This window comes from Schistocerca gregaria, unplaced genomic scaffold (genome assembly GCF_023897955.1).
Source record: "Schistocerca gregaria isolate iqSchGreg1 unplaced genomic scaffold, iqSchGreg1.2 ptg000909l, whole genome shotgun sequence".
Classification (NCBI taxonomy): Eukaryota; Metazoa; Arthropoda; class Insecta; order Orthoptera; family Acrididae; genus Schistocerca; species Schistocerca gregaria.
In genome coordinates this window covers 157,490-166,843 of record NW_026062269.1, presented here as the reverse complement: position 1 = coordinate 166,843, position 9,354 = coordinate 157,490, and the positions used below count along the sequence as shown (strand labels likewise).

The 9,354-nt window shown below is 45.3% G+C and overlaps 1 non-coding gene across 1 annotated transcript; it reads left to right on the top strand.

Annotated features, from left to right (window-relative positions):
- The first annotated feature begins 4,553 nt into the window (after positions 1–4,553).
- Positions 4,554–4,625, top strand: Trnai-aau (transfer RNA isoleucine (anticodon AAU)). Its single transcript has one exon. It is a non-coding gene; the product is annotated as a tRNA-Ile (tRNA).
- The last annotated feature ends 4,729 nt before the right edge of the window (positions 4,626–9,354 follow it).

The following is a 9,354-nucleotide window of genomic DNA, read 5'->3' as shown; positions in this document are numbered from 1 at the left end:
ACCCAAGAGTACCACTAGGCCGCGCCTCTTTAGCTCAGTGGTAGAGCACTGGTCTAATAAACCAGGGGTCGTAAGTTCCATTCTCACAGGAGAAAGATTAGTTTTGGAAATCAGTTGCGCGTCGTGGCCGTATAGCAAACAGTACCTGTGATGACGAACAATTAGCGACAGGCGTTTTTTTAAGAATTACTCTCAGATGCGATTAAGGCGAATGGCGCAGATAAAGCATTTGCCAAAGCGGTACAGCATAAGGTGGGACGAGGCAGTCTGAATTACATTTTATAGATGTATTTCTAACATATCTCAGAGCCTCTCGCGATATTCGTCGTCGTCGTCGTCGTCGCCGCCGCTTCTGCAGAAGTAGCAAATGGCCATCGTAGCAAATGCGGCGAGGGACGCCCTGCCTTCGATTCCGAATGCACAAAGTGTGTGGTCTTGTTTCTCAGTCTATATTTGGTCGGTCACGTCAGAGGTTGAATGTAACGAATGGGTGGGAAAGAGCAAGGGGCAGCGGCTGTGTAGAACGAAAACACAAATCCTCAGGGGTGTGAGCGTTTCGAGATGAGTCGTATACATGTAAATGTTGGTCGTCAGTGACCGTGTGGCCTAATGGATAAGGCGTCGGACTTCGGATCTAAAGATTACGGGTTCGTATGCTGTCACGCTTGTGATTTTCCAGTTCTGAAAAAGAAACATAACGTTTTAATGTAGCAATTGAGCAGTACGAAACCGTCTGAATGTTGCTGTTGACCATTTTTTGCTTGGAGATGCTCTTGAGCTTGAAACACACACAACAAGACCGGTGTTAACTAGCGAAATGGTCGGCAGAGTGCCGACACAGCGAGTTTTGACTATCACTTGCACATCTAAAACAACGTCGGAAAGTAACTCGTTCGGCTTTTGAGTCACATAAAGTATGTGTGTTAATTTTGACGCCACTAGCTCTGCATGTTGTCATGCAATTTCTTTACCTCTGAGAAATGATTATGACATAAAAGTGAAGTACGTGACGAGTGTGACGTTAGGAAAACATTAGGCATCATGGAGAGATTCTGTATGGGACCACCCAACCCAAACGAGTACTGTGTGACGTGCTACCCGGCAGGTATTCACCGAGGTAGCCGGCTAGCTCAGTCGGTAGAGCGTCAGACTCTTAATCGCAGGGTCGTGGGTTCGAGCCATACTCTGGGCGGAACGGAATTTTGTTCCGCTGCAGGTGTAAATTACCGTTTTTCTGATTAACGATATTTAATGGAAATAGCAACTTTAAACTTTGCCTACGTCTCTGTCAGTCGCAAGGAAACTGTATTTGAAGGTGAAGGTGATTTTGTAGACATGTGTGAAAGACATGTTCTGATATGCAAGTGTTGTTGTTTGGAGAGCACATCGGTTACGTGTCAGATGTGTAGCCAAGCAGTAATTTGTCGCCATAGCTGCAAATATTAGCCGGTAATATGAAGTGTTGTCAGCTAAAGTCTGATGATGCAGACGACCGTAAGGACGAAGTACCCAAGAGTACCGCTAGGCCGCGCCTCTTTAGCTCAGTGGTAGAGCACTGGTCTAATAAACCAGGGGTCGTAAGTTCCATTCTCACAGGAGAAAGATTAGTTTTGGAAATCAGTTGCTCGTCGTGGCCGTATAGCAAACAGTACCTGTGATGACGAACAATTAGCGACAGGCGTTTTTTTAAGAATTACTCTCAGATGCGATTAAGGCGAATGGCGCAGATAAAGCATTTGCCAAAGCGGTACAGCATAAGGTGGGACGAGGCAGTCTGAATTACATTTTATAGATGTATTTCTCACATATCTCAGAGCCTCTCGCGATATTCGTCGTCGTCGTCGTCGTCGCCGCCGCTTCTGCAGAAGTAGCAAATGGCCATCGTAGCAAATGCGGCGAGGGAAGCCCTGCCTTCGATTCCGAATGCACAAAGTGTGTGGTCTTGTTTCTCAGTCTATATTTGGTCGGTCACGTCAGAGGTTGAATGTAACGAATGGGTGGGAAAGAGCAAGGGGCAGCGGCTGTGTAGAACGAAAACACAAATCCTCAGGGGTGTGAGCGTTTCGAGGTGAGTCGTATACATGTAAATGTTGGTCGTCAGTGACCGTGTGGCCTAATGGATAAGGCGTCGGACTTCGGATCTAAAGATTACGGGTTCGAATGCTGTCACGCTTGTGTTTTTCCAGTTCTGAAAAAGAAACATAACGTTTTAATGTAGCAATTGAGCAGTACGAAACCGTCTGAATGTTGCTGTTGACCATTTTTTGCTTGGAGATGCTCTTGAGCTTGAAACACACACAACAAGACCGGTGTTAACTAGCGAAATGGTCGGCAGAGTGCCGACACAGCGAGTTTTGACTATCACTTTCACATCTAAAACAACGTCGGAAAGTAACTCGTTCGGCTTTTGAGTCACATAAAGTATGTGTGTTAATTTTGACGCCACTAGCTCTGCATGTTGTCATGCAATTTCTTTACCTCTCAGAAATGATTATGACATAAAAGTGAAGTACGTGACGAGTGTGACGTTAGGAAAACATTAGGCATCATGGAGAGATTCTGTATGGGACCACCCAACCCAAACGAGTACTGTGTGACGTGCTACCCGGCAGGTATTCACCGAGGTAGCCGGCTAGCTCAGTCGGTAGAGCGTCAGACTCTTAATCCCAGGGTCGTGGGTTCGAGCCATACGCTGGGCGGAACGGAATTTTGTTCCGCTGCAGGTGTAAATTACCGTTTTTCTGATTAACGATATTTAATGGAAATAGCAACTTTAAACTTTGCCTACGTCTCTGTCAGTCGCAAGGAAACTGTATTTGAAGGTGAAGGTGATTTTGTAGACATGTGTGAAAGACATGTTCTGAAATGCAAGTGTTGTTGTTTGGAGAGCACATCGATTACGTGTCAGATGTGTAGCCAAGCAGTAATTTGTCGCCATAGCTGCAAATATTAGCCGGTAATATGAAGTGTTGTCAGCTAAAGTCTGATGATGCAGACGACCGTAAGGACGAAGTACCCAAGAGTACCGCTTGGCCGCGCCTTTTTAGCTCAGTGGTAGAGCACTGGTCTAATAAACCAGGTGTCGTAAGTTCCAATCTCACAGGAGAAAGATTAATTTTGCAAATCAGTGGCGCGTCGTGGCCGTTTAGCAAACAGTACCTGTGATGACGAACAATTAGCGACAGGCGTTTTTTTAAGAATTACTCTCAGATGTGATTAAGGCGAATGGCGCAGATAAAGCATTTGCCAAAGCGGTACAGCATAAGGTGGGACGAGGCAGTCTGAATTACATTTTATAGATGTATTTCTCACATATCTCAAAGCCTCTCGCGATATTCGTCTTCGTCGTCGTCTTCGCCGCCGCCGCCGCCGCTTCTGCAGAAGTAGCAAATGGCAATCGTAGCAAATGCGGCGAGGGACGCCCTGCCTTCGATTCCGAATGCACAAAGTGTGTGGTCTTGTTTCTCAGTCTATATTTGGTCGGTCACGTCAGAGGTTGAATGTAACGAATGGGTGGGAAAGAGCAAGGGGCAGCGGCTGTGTAGAACGAAAACACAAATCCTCAGGGGTGTGAGCGTTTCGAGATGAGTCGTATACATGTAAATGTTGGTCGTCAGTGACCGTGTGGCCTAATGGATAAGGCGTCGGACTTCGGATCTGAAGATTACATTTTCGAATGCTGTCACGCTTGTGTTTTTCCAGTTCTGAAAAAGAAACATACCGTTTTAATGTAGCAATTGAGCAGTACGAAACCGTCTGAATGTTGCTGTTGACCATTTTTTGCTTGGAGATGCTCTTGAGCTTGAAACACACACAACAAGACCGGTGTTAACTAGCGAAATGGTCGGCAGAGTGCCGACACAGCGAGTTTTGACTATCACTTGCACATCTAAAACAACGTCGGAAAGTAACTCGTTTGGCTTTTGAGTCACATAAAGTATGTGTGTTAATTTTGACGCCACTAGCTCTGCATGTTGTCATGCAATTTCTTTACCTCTCAGAAATGATTATGACATAAAAGTGAAGTACGTGACGAGTGTGACGTTAGGAAAACATTAGGCATCATGGAGAGATTCTGTATGGGACCACCCAACCCAAACGAGTACCGTGTGACGTGCTACCCGGCAGGTATTCACCGAGGTAGCCGGCTAGCTCAGTCGGTAGAGCGTCAGACCTTTAATACCAGGGTCTTGGGTTCGAGCCAGACACTGGGCGGAACGGAATTTTGTTCCGCTGCAGGTGTAAATTACCGTTTTTCTGATTAACGAGATTTAATGGAAATAGCAACTTTAAACTTTGCCTACGTCTCTGTCAGTCGCAAGGAAACTGTATTTGAAGGTGAAGGTGATTTTGTAGACATGTGTGAAAGACATGTTCTGAAATGCAAGTGTTGTTGTTTGGAGAGCACATCGGTTACGTGTCAGATGTGTAGCCAAGCAGTAATTTGTCGCCATAGCTGCAAATATTAGCCGGTAATATGAAGTGTTGTCAGCTAAAGTCTGATGATGCAGACGACCGTAAGGACGAAGTAACCAAGAGAACCGCTACGCCGCGCCTCTTTAGCTCAGTGGTAGAGCACTGGTCTAATAAACCAGGGGTCGTCAGTTCGATTCTCACAGGAGAAAGATTAATTTTGGAATTCAGTTGCGCGTCGTGGCCGTATAGCAAACAGTACCTGTGATGACGAACAATTAGCGACAGGCGTTTTTTTAAGAATTACTCTCAGATGTGATTAAAGCGAATGGCGCAGATAAAGCATTTGCCAAAGCGGTACAGCATAAGGTGGGACGAGGCAGTCTGAATTACATTTTATAGATGTATTTCTCACATATCTCAAAGCCTCTCGCGATATTCGTCGTCGTCGTCGTCTTCGCCGCCGCCGCCGCCGCCGCCGCTTCTGCAGAAGTAGCAAATGGCAATCGTAGCAAATGCGGCGAGGGACGCCCTGCCTTCGATTCCGAATGCACAAAGTGTGTGGTCTTGTTTCTCAGTCTATATTTGGTCGGTCACGTCAGAGGTTGAATGTAACGAATGGGTGGGAAAGAGCAAGGGGCAGCGGCTGTGTAGAACGAAATCACAAATCCTCAGGGGTGTGAGCGTTTCGAGATGAGTCGTATACATGTAAATGTTGGTCGTCAGTGACCGTGTGGCCTAATAGATATTCTGGCTTTAGCCGTCGCCGCGGTCGGACGTGCTTGTTGTTTACTCCGCGTACGTTAGCGCTATCGCCGGTGTTTTGGTGTTTACGTGAAGTTAGCTGTACATTTTCGCTGTTATTTTTTGAGTGGTGTCTCTGATAAGTGTTTTTATAGTGCTTTCGTCCGTTCCACGTCTCGTGCTTCGCCGCAATTTCGGTTGTTGCCGGAATTTCGTCGGAACCGACGACCATGTCTGACACCGTCAGGAAGAATACTTTAGTCTTCTCGTTCGAGAAAGCAACACGGCCGGTCCAACCCACTGCGCTGGAAATCCACGATTGGCTGACTGAGGTAATCGGTATAAATTCTGACTCTGTTCATACCACGCAATTAGATGCTGAAAAATACTGTGTTTTTGTTAAATTTCTGAACTCAGTGACAGTCGATAAGTTGCTTGCAAAATGGGGTAATTCCGTCGAATTTGTTCATCGAGACGGTTCAAAAAGTAATGTCTCTGTACGAAAAGCTGATATCATGTACACCAATGTCAGGATTTTGAATGTTCCAATTGAAATTGATAATCAGTTGATCAAGGACGCTCTATCTAAATATGGCGAAGTTAAATCTATCTATAACGAAAGATGGTCGAAGCTATACAAGATACAGTGTTTTAATGGCATTAGATCCGTTGAAATGGAGGTGAAAGCCAACATTCCGTCCCATATATCCGTTGCAGGCCATAAAGCACATGTTGTGTATTCTGGTCAGGAGCGCACGTGCAATATTTGCAATGAGACAGGTCATTTCCGACAAGATTGTCCGCGCCGTGTTTTTGTCCTTCGGAACAATCTAACACAGCGTCAAAAACTGACCCTCAGCGATGTCTTACCAAATAGCACTTCCCTTCTTTCGGTTAACGACAGTGGTGCATGTACTTCTGCAGTGCCCGCCATAACTACTACGGAGTTCCCTCCCCTGAGCGTCATTACATCACACCCTTCTGTTCCCGATTGCGATCTCCAGAATAAGAAGCGACCGTTGGAAATGACCGATGACGGCTCGGACGGCGAGTCCGCCCGTAATTCGCCTTCCACCCGCAAGCAGAAGCAGTGTAATGCGGATGTGCTCGAGGAAACAAACAGTACATATATTGACGTGACGACAGCCGCTAAGGCAACCCGGCCGCTGTCGGCGGCTGAACAGGTACAAACGGTCCACGGGGGGGACGCAGTAACGATTGTCGCGGAGACGGAAGAGGCGCACTCCGAAGCACAAGAGGTGACGGAGCGGAACCCAACTCAAGAATTTACAGACCCACAAACCGCCGACTCAGTCAGTGCTCTGGAGCTAGTGACGGAAGAACAAGGAAATGGCACTCGTAAAAAGGACGCTGTTGAGGCAGCTTCGGTCACAACGGTGGTAAAGATAGACAATCCGAATGACGGCGCGTTGAACCAAGATGTCCGAAGACGCCGACTCAAATCGCAACCTAATCTCAAAGCTTCACGTAACCAAAGCAAACAACAACCAGCACAAGAGGAAGCGACGGCCAAGAACGTCTTGTATGAAATCATCACGGAAAGACCTAAGGAGGTACCTTCAAGTGACATTAGTGATGCAAAGCCCCTCGGTAAAACTAAAACCCGAGATGTTCGGAATCCTGCACCAAAATGAGGCTGTAAGATGAAAAAAAAAAAAAAGGATTTTGTTGAACCAGTTTCATTTCTAATTGTACTACTGTTTTTAGTCACATTTCAGAGGAACCAGATGAAGTGTTTACCGAGCTTCAAATACTGACTATTCTTTTAGATGTTTGTTTAAGCAGAGTCGTTTCTCCCTTCTAGGAGCTGCACATCTCTTTTTTTTATTAATATTTTGTTATCTTTTTAATCACTTATTTACTTTTTATGCAAACTAAATGTCCCAGGCATATACAATTACGACTATCAATATTAACAGGATTACATCCGTGACTAAAGTTACAGCGCTCAAGGATTATTTATATGAGTCAGGGACGGACATTGCTTTCCTACAGGAAGTAGTGCTGACTAATCTTACAGTGCCTGGATATTTGGCGATTTTAAATGTCTCACTTGACACCAACGTCGGTACAGCAATTTTAGTCAGGGAGGGGATTCCTGTCTCGGATATCGAGAGGTTGGACTCCGGCAGAGCGATAGGTATAAAAGTCTTTGGTTCTACCCTTATCAATCTGTATGCCCCTTCTGGCACATCCAATAGAATGGAAAGAGCACAGTTCTATAAAGAAGAAATCATTTATTTATTACGGAAAAACCCAAAAGATCTTATAATAGGCGGTGATTTTAATTGTGTGATAAATAAGAAAGACCAGGTTCCGAATTTTAATACCTGCAAGGAACTGAAGCGTTTCGTCACTGTTTTACAGCTTAAAGATGCTTGGGAAATAATGTATCCCACATTTGTGGCATTTACATTCCTAGGTCCTCACTCACGTAGCAGGATCGACAGACTCTACATATCGCAAAGTCTAGTTAGCTCCTTCATTAAAGCAGAGACGATTCCAGTTTACTTTTCTGATCATAGCTCCGTGCTAGCTTCCATCAACCTTACTGCGCAACCCACTCGCCGTTTTAGAAGTTCATGGCACCTTAATACGTCACTGATGCAGGACGACGGATTAGAAGAAAGTTTGACAGAAGCGTGGGCATTGTGCCTCCGCTCTGCAGATAGACACGTCTCAGTACTAGACTGGTGGTGCAACAGGGCAAAGCCTAAACTGAGAAAAGTTCTCATCCAGTATAGTGTACAACGATCGAAAGACTTGAAAAATTCCATAGAATTTTATTATACCATGCTGCGAAATTTATATGAGCAGGCAAACACTTCCAACGTCCGTCTGGCAGATATCAAGCAAACTAAGGCCAAATTGCTCAATCTTAAAAGACAGCAGATGGAGGGTCTGAAATTAAAATCCAAGGCTAAGACAGTCGTGGAGGATGAACATGCTTCCTTGTACCATCTACTGAAGCACGAAAGCAACAGGAGACGCACCTTCATTGATGGACTTCAGTCTGAAACTGGCGAGACACTCACGACTCAGAGAGACATCGTCAATGCAGTGCACAAATATTACGAAGACCTATACACTGCCAACCCGGTATGTGAAGAGTCCTTCGATGAGTTCCTTAGTTACATAGCTCCACAGGTCTCGGACGAGGAAAACGAAGACCTTCTCGTTGAGTGTACTAACGAAGATATCCACAGAATCATCTGCCAATCTCCTCTGAGGAAATCGCCGGGACCGGATGGTTTGCCTGTTGAATTTTATAAACGATACTGGCCACTGATTGGTGACATGTTTACCCGAATGACGAACGAGGTGCTTCAGGGAAAGCATTTACCTGCTGTTTTTAAAGAGAGCACAATAGTACTAATCCCAAAAAATGCTGCAAAAAGAAACCTCAACAACTTTCGTCCTATCTCCCTGTTAAACTCCGATTATAAAATCATCGGCAGAATTTTAAACAACAGACTCTCACAGTTGGCCAAAAAGATAGTAAGTCCATACCAGTCCTGTGTGCCTACCAAGAGCATTTTCAAAAGCATAGCTGAATATAGAGATATAATTGCAATCACTGCTGTGACCACCATAAAATGTGCTATCATGTTTATTGACTTCCAGAAAGCATTTGATCGTGTGGATCATAGATTCCTTAGTGCCACACTGAACAAAATAGGTTTTAATGAGCGAGTCGTAAGTGTGATCAGAAATGTTGCAACAGGCATCAGCGCTTGTATATCAGTTAACTGCCAGAGGACAAAGCAGATTCAGATCAGGCGCGGCGTTCCTCAAGGAAGCCCCCTTTCCATGTTCCTATTCGTGCTTTCATTAGAACCTTTCCTCCGCAGTGTTCATGCCACTCTAACTGGCATCACATTATCTGGTCACCGAACAGTCATAAACGCCTATGCCGATGATGTCGGAGTCGTCCTGCGAAATCCCGACGACATTTTGAAATTGGAAACGCTAATTAAAAAGTACTGTAGAGTCTCCGGAGCAGGTGTCAACGCAAACAAAAGCAAACTCCTAAACCTGCGGGGTTTTCAACATACCACCTTAGCCTGGGCCACAATGGTCACCCAATGCAAAGCACTAGGAATAACACTGACACCTTGTCCGTTAAAAATGGCAGCTATCAGTTGGAGAAATACGTCGGGACAACTTCTTGGAACA